Source organism: Pinus tabuliformis, chromosome 7 (genome assembly GCF_031772625.1).
Source record: "Pinus tabuliformis cultivar Carrire ecotype Pingquan chromosome 7, CPIR1, whole genome shotgun sequence".
In the NCBI taxonomy this organism is placed as follows: domain Eukaryota; kingdom Viridiplantae; phylum Streptophyta; class Pinopsida; order Pinales; family Pinaceae; genus Pinus; species Pinus tabuliformis.
The window spans coordinates 156,819,508-156,843,000 of record NC_142293.1 but is presented as its reverse complement, the minus strand read 5'-3'; positions in this window follow the sequence as shown (position 1 = coordinate 156,843,000).

Here is a 23,493-nt window from a genome sequence, read left to right as displayed (position 1 = left end):
AATTTGATCCATTTGATTTTACTGGGATCACTGGCTATCCTCATGATATGCCTGCATTTTCTGCGTGGAATGAGTATCTTCCAAAATTCAATAGAAAGGAATATGAAGATTTGGCTTAGCACCTCCAAGAGTTTCATGAATGCATGGAGCAACAAGGCATCATTCATGAAGATGTGAAGATGAAGTTGTTTTTGTTTTCTTTGGACCTAGAAGCTAGGCTTTGGTTCAAGTCTTTGCCTCTTTCAAGCATTTCATCTTTGAAAGATTTCCATTCAGTATTCAATTCTTCTTGTAGAACTTATTATCCACACAAGTTTCTTTTTGAAGGTTGTTGTGAATATTATGATGCTAAAGAAACTTTAAAAGCTCATGATAATCCTGTTGAAGAAACTAATGATCTTGTTGATAATATATTAAGCATTCAAAGAGGTTATAGCCAGATTAATTATGAGCAGGTCTCTGAAAGCAAAGAACTATCATTTTCTCAAAATGATGTGGAGAATTCTTCAATAATATCCCAAGCAGAGAATTGGTTGAGCCAGTTCCAAGCAAATCAAGAGAGTATTCAGATAGAGGAAAGTTCAAACATGCATCAAGAATTTCTGCTCAACAGTCGAGAAGAGGAAGAAATAATTAAGTTGCAAATAAATCCCCAGAGATCTTATCTTGATAAATTTGATGGTCCTCCTATCTATAACGAAAATGGTTTAAATGGGGAGCAGGATGAAGCTCTTCAAGTTCATCAGTTGGGTGTTGAACCTACAGGAAGAAACCAACAAGTGAGATATGTTGGACAACAATATATTGAGCCAATTATCATAGCAAAAGAGGCTATCTCATGTAAAAAGAAAGCTGATAAAGAGATTGTATATCATTGCATTGAAGAACACAATGATGCCCATGGATCAAAGGTAAACAATCTATTTGAAGTTGACCATATGTCATATAGTGATGTGAAAAAAATTCTTTTTCTTCCCGAGGTTATAATTACAAATTATTTTAAATCAAATCTTAGAAATGAAAAGTGGAGACATAAAAGGGACATAGATTATTTTCTTAAAGATTTTGCTAATCGTTCTGTTGAGCATATTATCCCAACATAAGGTTTATTTGAGAAAGAACCTTCATACATAGAGAATTTCTTTTTTGGAGCTGATAAATACCATATTTTTTCTTATACATTTGAAGATCCCATCGCAGATTACATGGAGGAATTTATCAACAGTCTACACATCCTACCTTGTGGATATATTCCTAACTTTTGTTGTGAGTTGCCCTTATGCATAATTTATTTTTTGTTCAGGATGAATTGTATTTTCAAGATTAACTGGTAGAATGGTTCTAGATCAGGCACTCAGATACTAACCTGGTACCATTGGAAGATTGACTTCACCTGATGGAGATCAGTCATGCACATAGGTGGGAACTTGTACATAAATAAGCTCAGGTGTTGAGAATTTGGTTTTTAGTTGAAGTTCTTTAGTTCAATTTCAGTGGATAAATAAGGATGACTGTCCCAGTTTGAAACCTATTTGCAAAGGTGTCAAACTTCAAGAATGTCAGTTTTCAGTTTATTAAATTTCAGGGTTTTCACAGTTTTGGACTCCATGCCCAATGGATAAGGCACTGATCTGTGGTTCTTAGTGCTTCTGTGTTAGAAGCACTATCCCCAGTTGGAGCCAGATGTTGTAGCTTATATTGTGTTTTAAGCTTATTTATCAGTTTTATCACAATGCGCAGTCTAAAATCACCGCAAGGGTTCAACCTCAATGAAGCTCCCGCATTTTCTTTACATCCTTAAAGCCTAAAAGAAATAAAATATTTTGTTTACTGTATATCGAAATCATAAAGGAAATCACTGTTAAAGAATTGGCCCAAGTGATCAAGTTAAATCACAATGTAAATAGTCATGCAATGAGGGCCAGACCTGATCTCTCTCTCTCTCTCTCTCTCTCTCTCTCTCTCGCTATCTATATATATATATATATATATAGATATATATATATATATATCTATATATATATATATATATATATATATATATATATATATCTATATATATATATATATATATCTATCTATATATCTAGATATAGATATATGCGTTAGCATATGATCAAAACGCAATTGAAAATCATATTAATACAATTATATGGAGTATCACCTCAACTTCCACCGATTTCAATTCGTGATGGGCCAGACCCGAAAATTATTACATTATTTTTAAAAGTCCCAGCGATTCCGACGTATTGCAGAGCATCTTATGCATATACGTTGGGTTCCACCGATTGCGATTTGTGGTGACGGACCCGAAAAGCTATATGTGGCGTTTTATAATTCCAGCGGGTCCGCAGTTATATATATGTATATGGTTCCACTGATTGCGATGTGCGATGGGCTGGACCTGATATTATTTATGTCATGTTTTATAACTCCGGCGCATCTGTCATATTGCGGTTTGTTAAGGATTGGGTCAATACAACAATTAAAAACACCGATTGCAATTTGCAAAGGGAAGTCAATGAAACATTGAACAGGCGGATCCGATGGGTTAATAAATCAGGGTTAATTCTTTTGAGTTCCACATAACCAAAAGTTTGCACCAATTTCGCTGTATAAAGGGAAAATCAGTGTTAGAGACGAATACAAAGAAAAGGTGTTTGGTCGGGTTTCTTTGTGTTTCCGCCAATTAGACCACTCCCGACATATATGTGGACCCCTTCCAAAACTTTTGGTGCAGTTTTACATATGTTCTGAGTTTCAATATTTTATATGTAATAAAGTTGAATAATTTCAAATAGGAAATAGTTTTATAAATGTTATAAAGTGGTTCATTAGCTGTTTCGAGAAATCAGTTTCCAAAACTGATTTGACAGTTAATCATAGAGGCAAGAGATAAAAGCCTAAAAAGGGGAATTGTAAGGGGGTTTGAATTCTGGAGAACCTGGAGACTAAGCCACTCTATTCCTGATATAGCTATTGATTAATGAAAGAATCAAAAGTTTCCATGAATTTTTGGGTATAATTTTGTAACTTCTTTGTCATGTGTCATCTTATTTTTCTTTCTTTCAAGTATAGTAATGAAGCTGCAAGTCTTTATTTGCTTATGTAGATAAAGTTAAAATTCCTTAAAAGAGCGCTCATATACTTGAAGTTTTCACCTTCCTTTCTAAGTTATAGATAATAGTTTTTGTGTAAGGCAGCATATTATCTTTAACTTCTCCAAGGGTCGTAGATAATAGTTTTCGTGTCAAGCAACATATTGTCTATGATTTAGTTCTCATTTTCATAATTCTTCTAAGAGACGGATAATAGGTTCTGTGTTAAGTAGCATATTATCTTTAACTTCTCCTTCAAGCTTTCTTCATTCATCATTTATATCTAGCAAGAAATGGCATTATGAGATTTTCGGGTCACATATGTATTAAGGGTTAAAGACCAAGTTTTCCAGGCCCTTCATTTAAGAATAAAACAAACAATAATCATTAATGTCTTAAGAAAAATTTCTCCACAGCCAGGAAATTGATTTCTTAAGGTACAACATTAATTGGCATTGTTGTCGGGGAGAGAAGACAAGAACACCTTTCCTTGGGTTTTCACTATTTTCCTCTAGTTGTTTAGTGAGGAGGAAATACTTGGCTATTTTGAATAAAAGCAATAAAAGGCGACTCCATAATAACGAAGACCACAACCTGCAAAATGATTGAATAAGAACACTTTTCCATAGGTTTCTTAATTTTGAAGCTGATCCTTGAGAGTGACAAGTTTCAGAAGTTGGTTGTACATCCACACTTGTGATTTTCACTTACAACATTAATTGGTTACTCTACTGCACTTTGAAGTTTTCTTTTCTGGGTTTTAATGGATCTCCTTGCATTCTTAGTCCATAAATTTGATCCATTTGATCTTGCTGGGATCATTGGCTATTCTCATGATATGCCTACATTTTCTGCGTGGAATGAGTATCTTCCAAAATTCAGTAGAAAGGAATATGAAGATCCAGCTCAGCACCTCCAAGAGTTTCATGAATGCATGGAGCAGCAGGGCATCATTCATGAAGATGTGAAGATGAAGTTGTTTTTGTTTTCTTTGGACCTAGAAGCTAGGCTTTGGTTCAAGTCTCTGCCTCTTTCAAGCATTTCATCTTTGAAAGATTTCCATTCAGTATTCAATTCTTCTTGTAGAACTTATTATCCACACAAGTTTCATTTTGAAGGTTGTTGTGAAGATTATGATGCTAAAGAAACTTTAAAAGCTCATGATAATCATCTTGAAGAAACTAATGATCTTGTTGATAATATATCAAGCATTCAGAGAGGTTATAGCCAGATTAATTATGAGCAGGTTTCTGAAAGTAAAGAAATATCATTCATTGTCTCAAAATGATGCGGAGAATTATCCAATAATATCCCAAGCAGAGAATTGGTTGAGCCAGTTCTAAGCAAATCAAGGGAGTAATCAGATAGAAGAAAGTTCAAACATGCATCAAGAATTTTTCTCAATAGTCGAGAAGAGGAAGAAATAATTAAGTTGAAAATAATCCCCAGAGATCTTATCTTGATAAATTTGATGCTCCTCCTATTTATAATGAAAATGGTTTAAATGGGGAGCATGATGAAGTTCTTCAAGTTCATCAGTTGGGTGTTGAACCTACAGGAAGAAACCAACAAGTGAGATATGTTGGGCAACAATATATTGAGCCAATTATCATAGCAAAAGAGGCTATCTCATGTAAAAAGAAAGTTGATAAAGAGATTGTATATCATTGCATTGAAGAACACAATGATGCCCATGGATCAAAGGTAAACAATCTATTTGAAGTTGACCATATGTCATATAGTGATGTGAAAAAATTTCTTTTTCTTCCTGAGGTTATAATTACAAATTATTTTCAATCAAAGCTTAGTGAGGAAAAGTGGAGACATAAAAGGGACATAGATCATTTTCTTCAAGATGTTGTTGATTGTTCTGTTGAGCATATTATCCCAACATAAGGTTTATTTGAGCAAGAACCTTCATACATAGAGAATTTCTTTTTTGGAGCTCATAAATACCATATTTTTTCTTATAATTTTGAAGATCTTGTGGCAGATTACATGGAGGAATTTATCAGCAGTCTACAAATCCTACCTTGTGGATATATTCCTAACTTTTGTTGTGAGTTGCCCTTATGCATAATTTATTTTTTGTTTAGGATGAATTGTATTTTCAAGATTAACTGGCAGAATGGTTCTAGATAAGGCACTCAGATGCTATCCTGGTACTATTGGAAGATTGACTTCACCTGATGGACCTCAGTCATGCACATAGGTGGGAACCTGCACATAAAGAAGCTCAGGTGTTGAGCATTTGGTTTTCAGTTGCAGTTCTTTAGTTCATATTCAGTGGATAAATAAGGATGACTATCCCAGTTGGAAACCTGTTTACAAAGGTCTCAAACTTCAAGAATGTCAGTTTTCAATTTATTAAATTTCAGGGTTTTCACAGTTTTTGACTCCATGCCTAATGGATAAGGAAATGATATGCATTTCTTAGTGCTTTTGTGGCAAAAGCACTATCCCTAGTTGGAGCCAGATGTTGTAGCTTATATTATGTTTTAAGCTTATTTATTTGTTTTATCACAATGTGCGGTCTAAAATCACTGTAGGGGTTCAACCTCAATGAAGCTCCCTTATTTTCTTTACAACCACTAAGTCTAAAGAAATGAAGTATTTTGTTTATTGTATATTGATATCACAAAGGAAATAATTGTTAGAGAATCGGCCCATGCGATCAAGCTAAATTGCAATGTAAATAGTCATCCAATGAGGGCCAGACCCAATATATATATCTATCTATCTATATATATATATATATATATATATATAGATATAGATATAGATATAGATATATATATGCATTAGCATATGATCAAATCACAATTGCAAATCATATTAATACAATTATATGGAGTATCACCTCAGCTTCCACCGATTGTGATTCACGATGGGCCGGACCCGAAAAATTATTACATTATGTTTAAAAGTCCTAGCGGGTCCAACGTATCGCAGAGTGCCTTATGCAAATATTTTGGGTTCTGCCGATTGCGATTTGCGATGATGGACCCGAAAAACTATATGTGGCGTTTTATAATTCTGGCGGGTCTGCAGTTATATATATGTATATGTTTCCACTGATTGTGATTTGCGATGGGCCAGATCTAATATTATTTATGCCATGTTTTATAACTCTGGCGCGTTCGTCATATCACGGTTTTTTAAGGATTGGGTCAATACAACGATTTAAAACACCGACTGCGATATGCGATGGGAAGTCAATGAAACATTGAATAGGCAGATCCGATGGGTTAATAAATCAGAGTTAATTCTTTTGAGTTCCACATAACCAAAGGTTTGTGCCGATTTCGCTGTATAAAGTGAAAATCAGTGTCATAGACGAATACATAGAAAAGGTGATTGGTCGGGTTTCTTTGTGTTTCCGCCAATCATAACACTCCCGACATATATGTGGACCCCTTCCAAATCTTTTGGTGCAGTTTTACACATGTTCTGAGTTTCAATATTTTATATGTAATAAAGTTGAATAATTTCAAATAGGAAATAGTTTTATAATTGTTATAAAGTGGTTTATTAGCTGTTTCGAGAAATCAGTTTCCAAAACTGATTTGATAGTTAATCAGAGAGGGAAGAGATAAAAGCTCAAAAAGGGGAATTGTAAGCGGGTTCAAATTCTGGAGAACCTGGAGACTAAGCCACTGTATTCTTGATATAGCTGTTCATTAATGAAAGAATTAGAAGTTTCCATGAATTTTTGGGTATAATTTTGTAACTTCTCTGTCACGTGTCATCTTATTTTTCCTTCTTTCAAGTATAGTAATGAAGCTGCAGGTCTTTATTTGCTTATGTAGATAAAGTTAAAATTCCTTAAAAGAGTGCTCCTATACTTGAAGTGTTCACCTTCCTTTCTATGTTATAGATAATAGTTTCTGTGTAAGGCATCATATTATCTTTAACTTCTCCAGGGGTCACAGATAATAGTTTCTGTGTCAAGCAACATATTGTCTATGATTCAGTTCTCATTTTCATAATTCTTCTAAGAGTCAAATAATAGGTTTTGTGTTAAGAAACATATTATCTTTAACTTCTCCTTCAAGCTTTCTTCATTCATCATTCATTTATAGCAAGAAATGGCATTTTGAGATTTTCGGGTCACATATGTATTAAGAGTTAAAGACCAAGTTTTCCAGGCCCTTCATTTAAGAATACAACAAACAATAAAGTGACAAATAAGTGACAACAAACAATAATCATTAATGTCTTAAGCACAATTTCTCCACATCAAGGAAATTGGTTTCTTAAGGTACAACAGACATCTTGAAACTCTTTGAATAGATTTATGTATTTCAGTTTTTCATATGGAGGTAATGCTTTGGATATTTTGATAAGCTTGGGTTTTCTTCAGTTCCTATGTTACATTCTTCTATCTCTGCTCTTAAAGGATGCATTTTTGGTTTCCTAGCTACATCATTTGAATCAAACAAATCTTCTAATGGGACTAATCCCTTGGGAAAAAAGTTATCTTTAAGGTTTAAAATTTTAGGATCATCATTAATTATTTCTTCTTTTTCTACCTTTTCTAAGTTATCTATTTCTACTTTAGTGAAATTAGTGGGTTTACCTACATCTAAAGCATTTACATCTATTTTACTATCTATGTTGTTGTCTATTGTACAATTTGTATATATATTACAATTTTGAAACTCTCCTTCAGTATTCATGAAATCATAAATTTGAGAATCTTGTGAAAAAATCTGCCAATATTTCAAATTGCTAAGTATAACAGGCCTATGTATCACTTCTACAGTGTACTTGTGGTTGGGCTGAAAAGGCAATTTGCAGGTACTAGCAAAAGTGGCCAGACTGTGAGCTTGCATGTTTTGTTTCCTAGGAATGGCAGCAAAATCAGTTTCAAGAAGGTCTTTAATCAAATCTAGGACAGTCTCTCTGTATTGGCTAAGTCTAGGATTATTCACAGAGTGTTCACCTTTGATCTTTTTTATAATCAATCCTGAGTCTCACATGATAGAAACTCTCTTGGCTCCAAGTTTTCTAACCATTTGTAGTCCTAAGATTAGAGCTTCATATTCTGCCATGTTTTTTGTGCATTTAAAATTTAATCTAAAGGCATGACCTTCAGAACGATTATTCTCCATGTTGTGAATCCAAACTCCACCACCTACTCCTAATCTATTCACAGAGCCATCAAAATATAAATGCCATAGAGACTCAAGAAAAGTGTTTTCACTATTAGGTTCTTTGTATTTTGGTTCTACAAATGTGATTTCATTTTTTTCCAATGTCTAAATTATACAAGATAAAAGAGTCCATATTAGAATGCATGGAGTATATGGGGAAATTCTGTGGTTTTTCTGCACTACTCACCATGTATTTCATCAATGTTTCTCTGTAAAGTTTTCTTTGCTGACCAAACACATATATGGTGGCATATGACATGTCCAATTGTAAAGATCCCTGTGATTTTTCTCCCCATGAGTGAGATAACCACATTCCATACTTGGGTAGGATATCAACAACTACTATGTCCATGACAATACTATTTTCTAGGCACTGGACTATAGTCACACACAAATCTTTAATCAAGCCAAGGCATTTGACCTGGCTAGAATCAAAGGAAAAGAGGTCCTTATATGGTCTGGTGATATCTAAGTTTAGTCTCTCCATGTTTGCTTTGGGCATTAAGTTATGGGATGCCCATGAGTCTAGCATAGCATTATGTAAGATTTTATCATGAACATTCAAGCTAATGTAGAAAGGAGGAATACCCCCTTGCTGATGTGTGTCATTTACTTCAGGACCAAACAATAACTAAGGTTGATCATCATTCAAGTTTACAACATCCTCTCCTTGACCTATATTTAATGGTTCAGTGATTTGTGCTCTATATGATTCAATTTTCACTAGCTCGGTCAAAGGAATGTGGTCTATGTATTTTTATCTTCTTTTTTAGTACTTGGTAATTCAGTTTGCATACCAACTGTTTTGTTTTGAATTCTCTTAATTGGAATGGTCTGAGTAACAATTTCAGTTTCAGTTTCAGTTGAAGTTATATCTACAATTTTTGGGCTAGAAGGCTCCTGAGTTCCCCTAGGGAGAATTTGTAGAACTTTGGTCATAGGAGCTTCTGTTATACTTTTAGTTTGGGTTTGGATTGATTTCTTAGTGGAAATTTCATTATTCTTTCTGCTTCTAAGGCTATATTGTTTTTGAACTTCATAAATAGTAGATTCATAGCCTTGTTTATAGTCAAAGGACTCCCCAGATTCTAATTTCAATTGTTGTAACATGTACATTTCCTGTTCTTCTTGAGTAAGAAAAACAACATCTTCATTTTTGACCCCTAATAGATTTATCTAGGTATCCTCCTCTTCTTCATGGTTTTGTGCACCCTCAGCATAGTTCTCCTGGAAAGGAGGTCTAATCTGCTGATCTGGTATAGCATTTTTTCCAGTGTTAGGATTCTTCCTAAAGTTGGGGTTTCTTATTGGGGGTGGCTATTGATTTTCCCATTGAGATTTTATTTCCATGGTTTCTAATCCATCCATTATCCTTTCTACACTCTTAGCTAAACTATCTAGTTTACCATTTGAAGTGGAAGTTTTGTCTTTAATGGCAACTCTCGTTTCATTTCTCATCCTAGCTTTCTTAGCTAATAAATTTGCTTCTATGCTAACATCATTACTTTGCATTTTCTCTAATGTTTCAAGGTTTCTTTCCCTGAACTGGTAAGACATATCAATGTCAAAACCATCAGGAATTTGATGAATGCTAGGTCTGGTGGAGGTTTAATATTAGCAGGGATTACATTATAGATGCTATTGAACCTAATACAATAGTCCTGAATAGACTCATTAGGAGCTCTTCTAATGTTATCATATTCAGATAGTATTTGCAGAGGGTTTTTCTTTCTTTCCCATCTATCAATAAACAATCTATGCAAAGATGCTAAATCTACAATATGATTAGTTGGTAAACCTTTGAACCGTTTTTTAGCATCCCCTGTTAATGTTTGGGAAAACAAGCTCATTTCTACATCAGATTCATCTATTTCATGCAACTCAAAATAGTTAGTCATTTTATTCACGTGTTGTTGGCCAGTATACTGACCAGTAGCATCAAAAAGAAATAATTTTTCTTTGATAATCTTGGGGCATGGGATGGAGTTGTGTTGGTAAGACCAAAGGTGCATATCTGTCTGCCATGGCTGAGATTTTGTTTTGACTAGGGGGAAAGGTATTGGTGCTTGAAGAAGGACTTGAAATGCCTGGAGATGAACTAGATGAACTTTAGGTGTTTGGTTGAAGAGTAAGTTGAGGAATGAATGGTTTAGGGGAATGAACTGAGGTGGATATTATGGGTGAGGTGGTGGTAAATGAAGCTGTATTTACAATATTTTAAGATTCTATAGAAAGTTCAGAGGCAACAGTAGTGAGGGTAGCTAATTCAACTGATTGTTGAAGATATGCATCATCTATGTGGCTTATTAATGTAGACGTTAAAGCTTCTAGTTTGTCAAAAGTATCCAACACAAGTTGATCTAAATTTGGATATATAGGAACCTTTTTTGACTCAATGAATTGAATAAAACTAGGGTCTAATATGTAGGTTTTAACCCTGTACAGAAATTACCTGCATACGAATTCTAAAACATAGAAAATAAACAATGTAAGAGCATAACACATAAAACAAATATACACAGAGATTTTTCCCTGGATCCCAAAATCGGGACTACCAGCTTGATTTTTCATTATGGTCCTTTCAATTTTACAATACATATTTATACATGCCGAAGCATCCAATACCATGGACCAAAAACCATAGTGTCGAAAACCATCGACCGAAAAGCATCACGTCCAAACCCATGTGCGAAAATCATGCAGAAAACCATAGGTAGGTCTACCCAACCTAATATAGGGTTCAAAAAGCAAAATTTTTCGGGGCACTGCCCTGGACCCCATAGAGGGGGCTTACGTGCACCTATCAAACCTCTTGTGACCCCCCCGCTACACAATCGGTGCAATGAAGGGGGAGCTCCACCCCCCCTCTAACCCCCGAGTTAACTACGTGGGCTATTCGTGGAAAGAATATAACACAACCCAACATTCTCCCACTTGTTGTTTTCTTTCCACAGGGGGCCACAAGAGAGCTTAGTCATTTATCCAGCCCTGCAATGCCCATTGTTTCTCTGCACCAAGAGAACTTCTCAGAGCTTACAGATCTTCTCAATGCATCTACAATATTCTTCAAAGTGTCCACCTTTACCAGCAACAACTTTTTGTCTTCTATCATATCCCTCACAAAGTGATACTGAAGATCAATGTGCTTTGTCTTTGAATGATATGCAAGGTTCTTTGCCAAGAAAATTGCACTTTGGCTATCACAGTCCATCCTTATAGCTCCTTGTACTAACCCCATACTTGAACACAATCCCTGCAACCAAATTGCTTCCTTGCTTGCATGAGTGGCTGCCATGTATTCTGCCTATGTAGTTGATGGTGCCACTATAGATTGTTTCTTACTCATCCAACTGATTGCACCTCCAAATAGGTTAAACACATACTCACTTGTAGATCTTCTCTGATCCAGATCTCCAGCCCAGTTTGCATTAACAAAGCCACAAATATCCGACACTCTATCCAATCCTGGTCTTCCTTGGTAGCACAAACCATAATCACTAGCACCGAGAAAATGCCTGAAAACCTGCTTCAATGTTGTCCAATGCTCCTTCCTTGGTTTTGACATAAACATGCTCAATACTCCCACTGCATGTGCAATGTCTGGTATAGCACAAACCATTTCATACATCAAGCTACCAACTGCACTTGCATATGGAACACGGGACATGTCCTCATCCTCTTCTTGTGTCTTGGGACACTGTTTAGCAGATAACCTCACACCTACAGGAATAGGAACCTTCACCAGTTTACTATCCTGCATACTAAACCTCTGCAGTATTGTCTCTACATACTTCCTCTAGTTTAACCAAAGCTTCCTCTTTGCCTAATCTCTTTTAATTTCCATGCCAAAAATATAGTTTGCAACACCAAGATATTTCATGTCGAATTTGGAGGACAACTGGGTCTTCAAATCCTGGATAATTTCTTTGTCATTTCCAACCAGCAACATATCATCCTAATACAAGACCAGATAAATAACACAGTCACCCATTAATTTAAAATACACACAGTGATCTGCTTTGCTTCTGGTGAAGCCAAGTCCCCGTATAAATGTATCAAATTTTTGATACCACATCCTTGGTGACTGTTTTAACCCATACAAAGACTTCTTTAACTTGCATACCAGTTCTTTCTTACCCTTCACCGTAAATCCTTCAAGTTGCTTCATGTAGATTTCCTCTTCCATATCCTCATGAAGAAATGTTGTCTTCACATCCATCTATTCTACCTCAAAATCAAAAGTAGCAACAACAGATAAAAGTAATCAATAGAAGTTACCTTGGCAATAGGAAAAAAAATATCACCAAAATAAATTCCTGGCACTTGGGAATAACCTTTTGCTACCAATCGAGCTTTGTATAACTCCACCATTCCTTATACATTTGTATTCTTCTTGAACACCCATTTGCTGCCAATGGGTTTCCTTCTAGCCGGCAACTCCACCAGATCCCAAGCCTCATTTTTGTTCAAAGATGCCATTTCATCAACCATGGCCTCTTTCCAGAGTTTGCCATCCTCTGAATCTACTGCTTCTTTCATAGTTCTTTCTGGCTGCCTTCTTTCTCGAACTGATCTTCTCACACCCAGAGTTTGTGGCTCTTTGTTTTCTAATTCCTCCTCTACTGTAGCGTCTAATTCTTCCTCCTTAAGCTCAAACTCTATCTTCTTAGGTTCCTTTGGTTGGAATTCATGTTTAATAACATCTTTCACCTCTCTGAACACCACATCTCGACTATACATAACCTTCCTTGTTATTGGGTTCCAAAGCTTATAACCCTTTAAACCATCCTCTTGTGCAGTCTTATCCTCCAATGCTGATGAAGGTGATCTATTGACCAGGTAACATGTTGTCTCCACCGCTTGTGCCCAGAATTCCTGTCCTAACCTAGCACCACTGAGCATGCTTCTTTCCCTTTCCTTCAACATCTTGTTTATTCTTTCTGCAACTCCATTTTTCTCGGGTGTGTATGGAGTAGTCTTCTACCATGCTATACCACACTTCTTACAGAATTCTTCAAATTCCTTACTGCAAAACTCTCAACCGTTATCTATTCTCAACACCTTTATCTTCTTCTTTGTCTTGTTTTCCATTAGAGCCTTAAATTCTTTAAACCTGTCAAAGACTTCTGATTTCTTCTTAAGGAAATATATCCATGTATTCCTTGAGAAGTCATCTATAGATGATACATAGTACACAGACTTACCTAGTGATGGAACCTTCACAGGTCCAAACACATCACTGTGCACAAGTTCTAATATCTGTTTCGCCCTCTTACCACTAGAGGGGAACTCACAAGATTCTTCTTCCCATATACAAAATTTTCATAGAAATCAAAATCGAGAGAGCTATTACTCATACCTTCTACCATACCTTTATCATGAAGTATTCGAAGGCCCTTCTCTCCAATATGTCCAAGCCCTTGATGCCACAACATGGTCTTCTCTCCAGAGACCACTAGATTTTCTGCTCCACTTTTAGGAACCACAGAGATGTTGCACCCATCAACAACAGTGCTACCTTGCAACTTGTACAGAGTTCCAATCTGAACTCCCCGCATCAATACCAGTGCTCCCCAAACCATCCTACAGGTATCCTTCTCGAACACTATTTTTACACCTGCATCATCCAACTTGCTTACAGAAATCAGATTTCTGGCCAATGCAAGAATATGTAGAACACCCGGAAGTGTTCTAACCCTTCCACCTTGCAACTTCAACTTTAATTTTCCGTGACCAACAATTCTAGCCTTCCTATCATCCCCTAAGAAGACATCACCACCATCGTATTTCTCATACTCACAGAACCACTCTCTATGGGGAGTGAAGTGAAAGGATGCACCTAAGTCAATCAACCATGCCTCATGATCTACATGTGTACTTGAAGAAGCCAAGTACACATCCCCACCTTCATCTGAGGTGGTTTTCACCTCTGCAGAAGGAGCATCATCAAATCCCTTTCCTTTATCAGGAGCTTTAGATTTATAGTCCCTTTTGTAGTGCCCTTCCTTTCCACATTTCCAATACACCACCTTTACAGGTTTTCCTGGAGATTTAGATCTCCCTCTAGATTTAGATCTCCCACTCGATGACTTATTTTTGTTTTTGTTCTGGGACCGTCCTCGTACAGATAAGGCATCACCATTCTAGCTCTCCATATTTTTCCGTATCATCTCCTCCATCAGCAAGGATGAGACTATTTCATCAAACTGCAAGGTAGTTGTATTGCTACCTATTTCAATAACCAGACTATCCCACGAATTTGGTAGAGAACACAACAAACTGATGCACTTATCTTCATCTAAAATTTTAATATCAACAGAGAATAACTGAATTACCATAGTATTAAATGCGTTCAGATGCTCTATCATCGAGTCTCCCTCTTTTATCCTCACATTATACAGCTTTTTCCGTAGGAACAGTTTATTCACCATAGACTTAGATTGGTACAAAGTCTCTAACTTGTCCCACAAAGCCTTCGTCGTAGCTTCCCCTGATACATTCAACAATACTGAATCTAAGACACACAATTATATTGTGCTCTTTGCCTTCCGATCCAAATTATTCCATTCTTCATCAGACACTCCCGTTGGTTTAGCACCCAGATCTACCACAATCCACTGATCTTTATCCACCAATAGATCCTCCATATTGAGTTTCCACAACTCAAAACTCTGAGCATTAAATTTCTCGATCTCTATCTTTCCACTGCTCGCCATCTTCTTTCACCACCAGAATCGATCTTGCAGAACTCCCATTGTACAGGGTCTACCACAGGCCCGAGCGAAACCCCTCAGCAACAAAGGCATCCTGTTGAAGCCAAAACAACTCTGATACCAAATGTAGGTTTTAACCCTATACACAAATTACCTATATACGAATTCTAAAGCACAGAAAATAAACAATGTGAGAGCATAACACATAAAACACATATACATAGAGATTTTCCCTTGGATCCAAAAACCGGGACTACCAGCTTGATTTTTCATTATGTTCCTTTCAATGTTACAATACATATTTATATATGCCGAAGCATCCAATACCATGGACTAAAAACCATCAAGTACAAAACCATGTGGGAAAATCATGCACAAAACCATATGTAGGTTCGCCCAACCTAATATAGGGTCCAAAAAATAAAAAATTTCGGGGCGCTACACTGGACCCCATAGAGGGGGGTTACCTGCACCCCTCAAAACCCTTGTGACCCCCCCACTACGCAATCGGCACAACGAACCCCCTCTAACCCCCTAGTGAACTACGTGGGCTAGTCATGGAAAGAATATAACACAACCCAACATAATATAGTTTCATGAACTGCATTTTCTAATTTAGTTCTAAATAATGAAAGCTCAAATGACAGATCAAATTGACTATCCTCTAAAGTTGATAATTCCTTGGGGAGTGAATTTTCTTTAACTAGCTGGCTACTATTTGCTTGAGTTTCTACCTTTTTTGGTTTCCTTAAAATTCTGCCAGGGTCATCAACTATTGTAGCAGGGTTTGGATCTGGATTTGCCCTGGTATAGTAAGTCTTTTTGGGAGCCAGAATTTTAATTTTTTAACTGTTTTTTGAAACTTTTAACAACAACTTTAAAATGACCTTAAGGTGCAAAAGATGAATTTTAAGGTTTCCTTAAAGTTTTATTAAACTGAGGACTAGTCCCCACTATGGTCTCCAATATGTTATCACTCCAAAATTTCTATAGAGTTGTTATGAAAGAAATGATAGAGGTAACCACAAACCAACTTGGGAGATTAGGATCTAGCCTTCCTAATGCTGAGAGAAGGCTCTCTCTTTATGATTTAATTTTGTTTTAGCTATTTCATTTTAGGCTAGTTATGATTGTACTTGGGTTTTGATTTTGATTTGTTGGTGGGATCACTTACTTATATGGATAGAGGGATGTATTTTACCATTTGGCTATGGGATCAAGTGTCAAGACAAACAGGACTGGATCAAGTTCTAAAAATAGTGTATACGGGCAAGGTAGCTGAGTAATTTCAGATCTTAAGGCTAGATGATGAAGTTGGTTTCAATCGGATCTAACGAGAAATTAAGGGTTCCTTAGGCCGGATTATGAAGGAAATGAAAGAGCTCAATTGGGATGCGAGAGCAATTAAGGATTCTCAGATCTAGATATCAGAAGAAAACATAGAAATGATTAACTGTTCAAGACAGAGTGTACTTAAAGAAATTCTGAAATAAATTTCCAGTTAATTCATTCACTTTAGATAACATGTAAGTTTGTGAAATACATAAGAAGATAACAAATTTGACAAAAGAAAATACTTCACCGTAATAGCTCAATACATGAATCCTGTAATGAAATCTCTTATTACTCAGTCCAACCTGTTGACTTGAAAAATTGGTACAATAACCCTCAGGTTTCTGATCAGTACAACTCTACAAATGTCTGGCAATCCACACTCAATACTTCAAATTATGAAGTATTTATACAAAAATATTTTACAAGATATCCCAAACTGTCTTGAGAATTAATCTAGGAAATAGAAATATATTCATGCAGGAAGATAGAGACAGATGTTCAACTGTTGTATGTTGTCCCTGTTTATTTGGTTGTGATGTCTTTATGCTCTGATATTTTGTTGTTTATTCTCTGCCTTGCTGTTGGTCTTCACACTGATTGTTCTTTTTACTTTTCCCTTTCTTAACTGATACAATTTACCTGATACTCTTTCACCTGGATGATCTGTCATTTTCCTTTCTCTGTGCTGTTTTCACTTTTTATTGTGTATTTTACATTTTGACTGTGCATTTTTATAGCAATTCATTTAATTTCTCCCAAATATCTGCATCTAGTAATTTTATATTTAACATTTTCCTGTAAATTTCATCTGCTTCTGTATACTTAGAAAAAGTGGGCCTGTTCACAAAAAGGTGTTTTACCTCATGCTGGAGGTAAAATAGGTTCTCAAATGTCTGCTATAGAACCTTTCCAGTAGGCATCCCCTTCATAGAGGAATTATTGGCCCGATGTCTGGCCACCTCTCTGATTCTCCTATTGTAGTCTTCATGTGGCATCAATTTATCATTTATCACCAAGGGGTTAGGAAAACCTTTATGCCTTAGAGCATCAAATTTCACCATGAACTTGTCTATAGCGATCTGCATGGTTTGGCATTTGTCTTCAAGGTTCATCATTAAATTTCTCTTGGTGAGCTCCTTTTTTACTTCTAATATGGTGCCTGTCATGTCTGGTATGTCCAGCTCCTGCAATTCATATTTGTTTTAGAGTTAAGGAAATGAATGATTCTAGTGGATTCTTCTGGCATGTCTCCCAGTTCAGCCTTAACTCTCTAAATAGCTTCTGTAGCCTCTTTCACTAAGTCATTTTGTTCAAATATGACTTGAATGGATGGCCAAATATCATTGACAGAGTCAATGATATTGGCCCATAATTGTTCCTTAGATTGACCAAGTGGCTCCTTTAATGTTAGCTCTTTTTCTAAGCTCTTTATCCTTTCATTCATTCTGGTTGAGTTCTATACTTCTTCTTTGTGCATAATCTGTGTAATCTTATTGTCATTCTCTAGACTTGTTATCTTTTCCTTAAGCTTGTTTATCTCTATGGTCTAAATGGACATGTCCTCCATTGCTTTGACCAACTTTCTTGTCTCATCACTTGGCTGGGCTGCTGTTGATGTAGATGTTGTGGCAGCTGGTAGTGTTGTAGCTAGTGGAGCTGTAAGAGCCAATGAAGCTGCCAAAGTGGATGGTACTGCTTTGGTGACTGTTGGAATGGCAGTGGTAGTGGTAGTCTCAACGCTGGCCTATTTTAATTGCATCAAGTTGTCCAACTCCTTCTCCATCTCTTTCAACTGATCATTCAATTGGAGAATAAGGTCCATCATCCCCTCCTATTGTGTTTGAATTTCTAAGACCTCTTTTGTCTGGGGGTGCTCTGAATGAGGCAGCTTTAATTGCTTTATGAGGGTAGCAATATCCTCATTCTTTTTCTTTATCAACTTCTCTACAGCCTTGACATCATTGGGATCATGTCCAAGCTCAATTACCAAGTCTTTTAGTGACTTGATTCTATTGTCCTTGGCCTGTCAGGAGGCCTTTCCAGCTTGTACTGTGCAGTGATATTATCCAATGAGTTTTGAAGTTTGTGTGTAGTCATAGCTTTACTTGTCATGGTGGAATAGATCATCTCACCAGCCTGCTTGTGGAACTCAATTTGGTTAATGGGGTGAACATCCCTGGCCAAAACCTCAAAATTTGTTTTCCTATAGTCTACAGATGATCCTGGGTGCTGGACTCTAGGTTGCATGAATGTCATCTGCATTTTACCTGTTTTAATGTCAAAGGTTGACATTAATCTGTTTTGATTTGGGGGTGTCTGCTTGAAGTATTAGGAAAATGTCTCAGCCTTCAATGTCTCATTCCTCAACATAATTTATTTGTACCTTTCTTTAATATCTTTCTCTTTATGCACAGGCCTGGTGGATGAAGAGTCTTCAATGCTGAGCTGCTTCTCAATAAGTTGAGTGTTTGATGTAGAGGGTTGGTGTGTTCTCCTGAAGATGTTGGGCCTTTGCTCCTTTCCACCATTGTATCCATGTTAGTGATTTCCACTGTTCCAACAGTGTCTTCTTGTTCAGTGACAGGATTAATCTTAGGCCTCTTCCCGTAACCGATCTCAAATTGTTCATTTGTGGTTTCCATCGTTGAACTAGAACCTTCTTCCTTGGTTCTCTATGCATTCCTATCTTCATTTGCTAGAGTCTGTAAAATAGGAGGAATATTCATTGGTTCTCCTAGGGCTGGAACCTGTATCAATCTATTTTTCTACATCAATTAATGTATTCTCCACATCGACTACAGTACTATCCATGTCTATCAAAATGTTTTCCAACTGTTTTGATTGGTTAGAAAATATTTCAATGTCTGGCATAGGATGATGTATGAAAGGACCCAATTTTACCTTGAGCCTTAGCTTATTTATGACTCCATGAGGGTCATATTGCCACATAAAACTGTTCTTGAATTTCATCTGTTGCAAAATGTTATCTGCCTCTAGTCCAGCTTCCCTAGTATTGAAAATAAAGGGGTCCAATTGATTTTTCATTTTGAACTGGGTCTTCTTCCTAGTTGGTAGAAAATTTACTTCATCTGAGTTTATAATCTGCCTAAAGTATTCTAATGCAAATATCCTCATGGGGAGGTATTTGGGTAGTTTGTAGGGGGCAAGTTAGCATCCATATATCCTTATCTTAGTGTGGTTTTAGTATAAATACCAGTCTCACACTCTACTATTCTTTTCGAACTGCAAAACTCTTTTGATCTCTTGACTGATTCTGGGTTGACGCCTATTAGTCAGCATATTCATAACTAGATGGAAAAAGGAATCAATAAAGCCCTTATAGGAAGAAAGAGTGGAAAATTTATAGATCAATGGTGTCTAGTAGATGAATGATCTTGGGTTTCCTTTGGTGTCTAACTTCTAAATGTTGATTGGAAACCTCTCTAACTGATAATATAAAAACATGTGAAACAATACAGATGAGTACTTGAAGACTCTCTCAGTTGGTAGTCTAATGAATTTCTCATGCATTCTATCTACTATGAACTGAGCATAGTTATACATTATAGGAGGAGGTTTACTTGGGAAAAAATAGAAAGGAAAGCCAAGACAACCTCATCCACATGTTCATCTATGGTGTATCCTAAAATGTAGGAGAGCATGGTGATGATTTGTCTGCCTCTCTCAGAAAAAAATGGTGGCAGCATATGGAGGACTATCTGTTTGGGTATGACACTCCTGTATGATGAGAGTTTGGAAAATTTGGGCTATCCTGGGAAGGTCTAACTTGGTATAAAGGTCCAACAAGCCTTCAATAGAATGTGGGGTCTCATTTGGGCTTAGTTGGACTTGCAGCATTTGGTTAATGGATTATACAATGATGGTGAATTAAAACTTGCTGGTCAGGGGTGATAATGGCTCTTTGATTGGGAATGTAGCAAGCTTGGCAAAATTGGATGATTTCTGGGAATGGGTGTACTTCAGGGAACAAATACTTGGGAAAGTTGGACTCCCAAAGGTGAATACCATCATTCTGGTTTAAATTTTTTTCTTTACTCCAACAGTGGAGTTTTAGTAGGTAGCCAGGGGAAGTAGTGTCCTTAATTTCAAAGTCTTGGTCTGCTAAGGCAAGGTGGTCAATGTCCAGGTGAGGGGTTTGCAGAGGTCTTACATCCAGAGAGGTTTGGGAAGCCATAATTGGGTTTACTGAATTGAATTATGCTTTCAATGGTTTTAGGAGTAAAGTTTAGAAACTATGGAATAGTGGGAGGGTAATTACAGTCTGTGAAACATGGTTTGGGATGTACAAATAAGTTTCTCTTCAATTTAGAAAAGTTTCTTGATTAATTAAATTAATTAACCATTCAATCTTAACTGTGTGTTTTTCAAATTCAAGGGTCATTTTGGTTTTTTCAAAGAATACCTGGAAATTGGCGATTTGGCGTGCAGATGGGGTTCTGTGGTATCTTCAGAAGGCACTGGGGCTTCAACTATCAATTGGTGGCTTCAATTGGGTATCTACAATATCTTTGGGTGGCAAAAGTGGATGAAATGGTCACTCATAGGTTCATGGTGTTGCAAATGGCTTAGCAGCAGTTTGTAGTGAAAAATGAGCAAAAAGAGAACTTTGGGGATTTTTCAGCCTTTTAACTAGTAACAATCACATTTTGGAATGGAAATTATTAAATGAACAGTGGGTAGCTTTCGGTTTAGGCAGGGAGGCGGTTTTATGCGCCATCGCACCGCTTTTGGATGGCGGGCAGTATTTTTCGCGAGCACGCGATGTAACCTAGTGCTGCCACATAGCACAATAGTGCCCAGCCAAAACTGAAAATCTCACGTGCTCTCAGGCTATTAACAGTCGGACAATGAATCCACGCGATATGGTTGTACACTGTCAAATCTGGGGGTAGGAGATTAGAGGGATATCGCGTTGTTGAGTTGCACAGATGGAATCGAGATAGTGGTTGGTGGGACCTGGGATTTAATTACAACAAATTGTAATTAATTAACCAATAATGTTGGTATTTTCAATATAAGAAAATGGTTATTTAAGGTGGGACCATAGGTTATATGGTGGGTTTTCTTTAACTGCACCAAAGGTTGGTGGGTTAAAAAGGGTTGTCAAGAAAATATAAAGTGGGGAGGTTAATTACATAATGCGCGGGCATAGTAAATAAAACTTAGGATAAAAGGTTTTTGTGGGTTTTTAAGGGGAAAAGGAAATTAATAATGGGGAAGGTAATATTTGTAATGGGGAATAGGTTTCACGCTAGGGAAAAGGGGTTTTGGGAAGGGGGGGTGATTTTTGAAGGGTAATTTCTACGCGAATGTGTGAAACCAAGGGGTAAAGGTCAAAATGAGGAGAAAATGGTATTTATAAGAAATGAAGGAATAATCGAGGAAATTAGCAAATAATTATGTGGGGGTGTAGTGAAATGAGGGGAAATTAGTAAATAAGCTTGGGGAATATCCTTTCTTTCTCACAATTCCAGCTGCAAATGAAAAATAATATTTAGCCTGATAAATGTGCTTTTGAATTAGCAACCTTGTGCATTTGCAACATTTCTTCTACCTACCCTCTATTTACCCTAACATTTTCTCTTCATTTTAATGGGTGCATTTGAGCTTGTTGACCCTTTATTTCTTTTTCTTTTGACAAGAAAACTATCTAATTCTAACCTTATAACTTCCAATGGCTCAGATTAAACTGATGAGCTCATTTTTATTCTCTACCTAACTACTGATCTGCCAAGGTTAAATAGTTTGGCTAGATCTTTATTCTCTATCTATCAACATGAAATTTAAAGCATGAATGAGTCAAGATTAAGCTATTTGACCATCATGGATTGTGGCATTTTTGAAAAGTTGCACACAATCTTGTTTTACAAAGTAAACAAAAGGAGTGGCATTTGAATTTGCACACTTTCATGATCTATTTTATCTCTTTTTTTGGGTTCATATTTTTACCTTTTTTTTATCTTTTTTCTTTCTTTTTGTCCTTCGATTATTATTTTAGGACATACCCTCTTTACATTTTTTAATATTTTAATATGGAAAACATTTTGCAGAAAGAAAAAGTGTGTACAATATTACAAGACTATCCATAGCCAATTCAAATTATGAATCCTATTATTATAGGACCTGTTATAGACATTTTTGTGCCTTGCATCACTGAGCATGAAATGTCAATAATCTAAGGGATCCAAAGTCCCTAAACATGTTGTTCCTACCCCTAGAGGAACAAGGCCAGCAAACCACAGCAATTCACAGAAGTTCTCCACCTGAAAACACTCAAAAACAAGCAAATTCTGGATCATGTCAACTGCTCCACTGAGCATCTGTGCTGAATGTCAACTGCTCCACTGTCTACCTGCGTTGAATGTCAACTGCAACAAAGGCTACCTGTGCTGAGCGTAACTGGACAAGTGGCAGGCTCATTTCTCAATGTGTCAATGCTCAGGAAGCTTCCAAAATGACACTTGCATCAAGGAATTCGACTGGTGATGAGTAAGAGGTTCCAAATCTCCAAGTGGAAGCAAGAACCTCCAAGTGGACTCAAGAACTAAGAGAGGGAGAGGACACTAGTCAGTTTCATACCAGCCTCAAGCTGACTCATCCTCTCTCCAAAAGATCTATATATAGATCTCTCCTCCATGGGAAGAGGAGGTTGGAATTTTGTTATTGCAAAGAATTGCTGCTAGTTTGAGACTGAAATCATTGGGTGCTTAATGCTTTGAAGGGAGGTGAAGATAGGAATTCCATTCTGCTGGGAAGGAGATGCTGGATTGGAGCCCTCTGGGTTGTATCTCTTCCTGAACCTTATTATTTATCAATAAAGCTATCTTGGTTTTCTCCTATATACTGATGTATCTTTGATGTATGACTGCATTAGTGTATTTGATTTATTTGTAATCCTGAATCATTTATGAATATGAATATCTGCCTTTGTGTTGAGTTCTTCTCTTGTCTCAAGTAGCTGTTCTCTTGTCGCAAGTAGCTGTTCTCTTGTGATCTCGCAGGAATCAAGTAGTTGTTCTCTTGGACGAGCGAGGAGGCAAGTAGCTGTGAACACACAAAGGAGAAGAGGATCTAGATCGAGGGACAAATGGAAGACACCGGTAAGTCCATTGATCTCTCTTCTTTCCCATTTCATAAAGGAAGAAACCAGAATAGCTGTCTCTGTTTGTT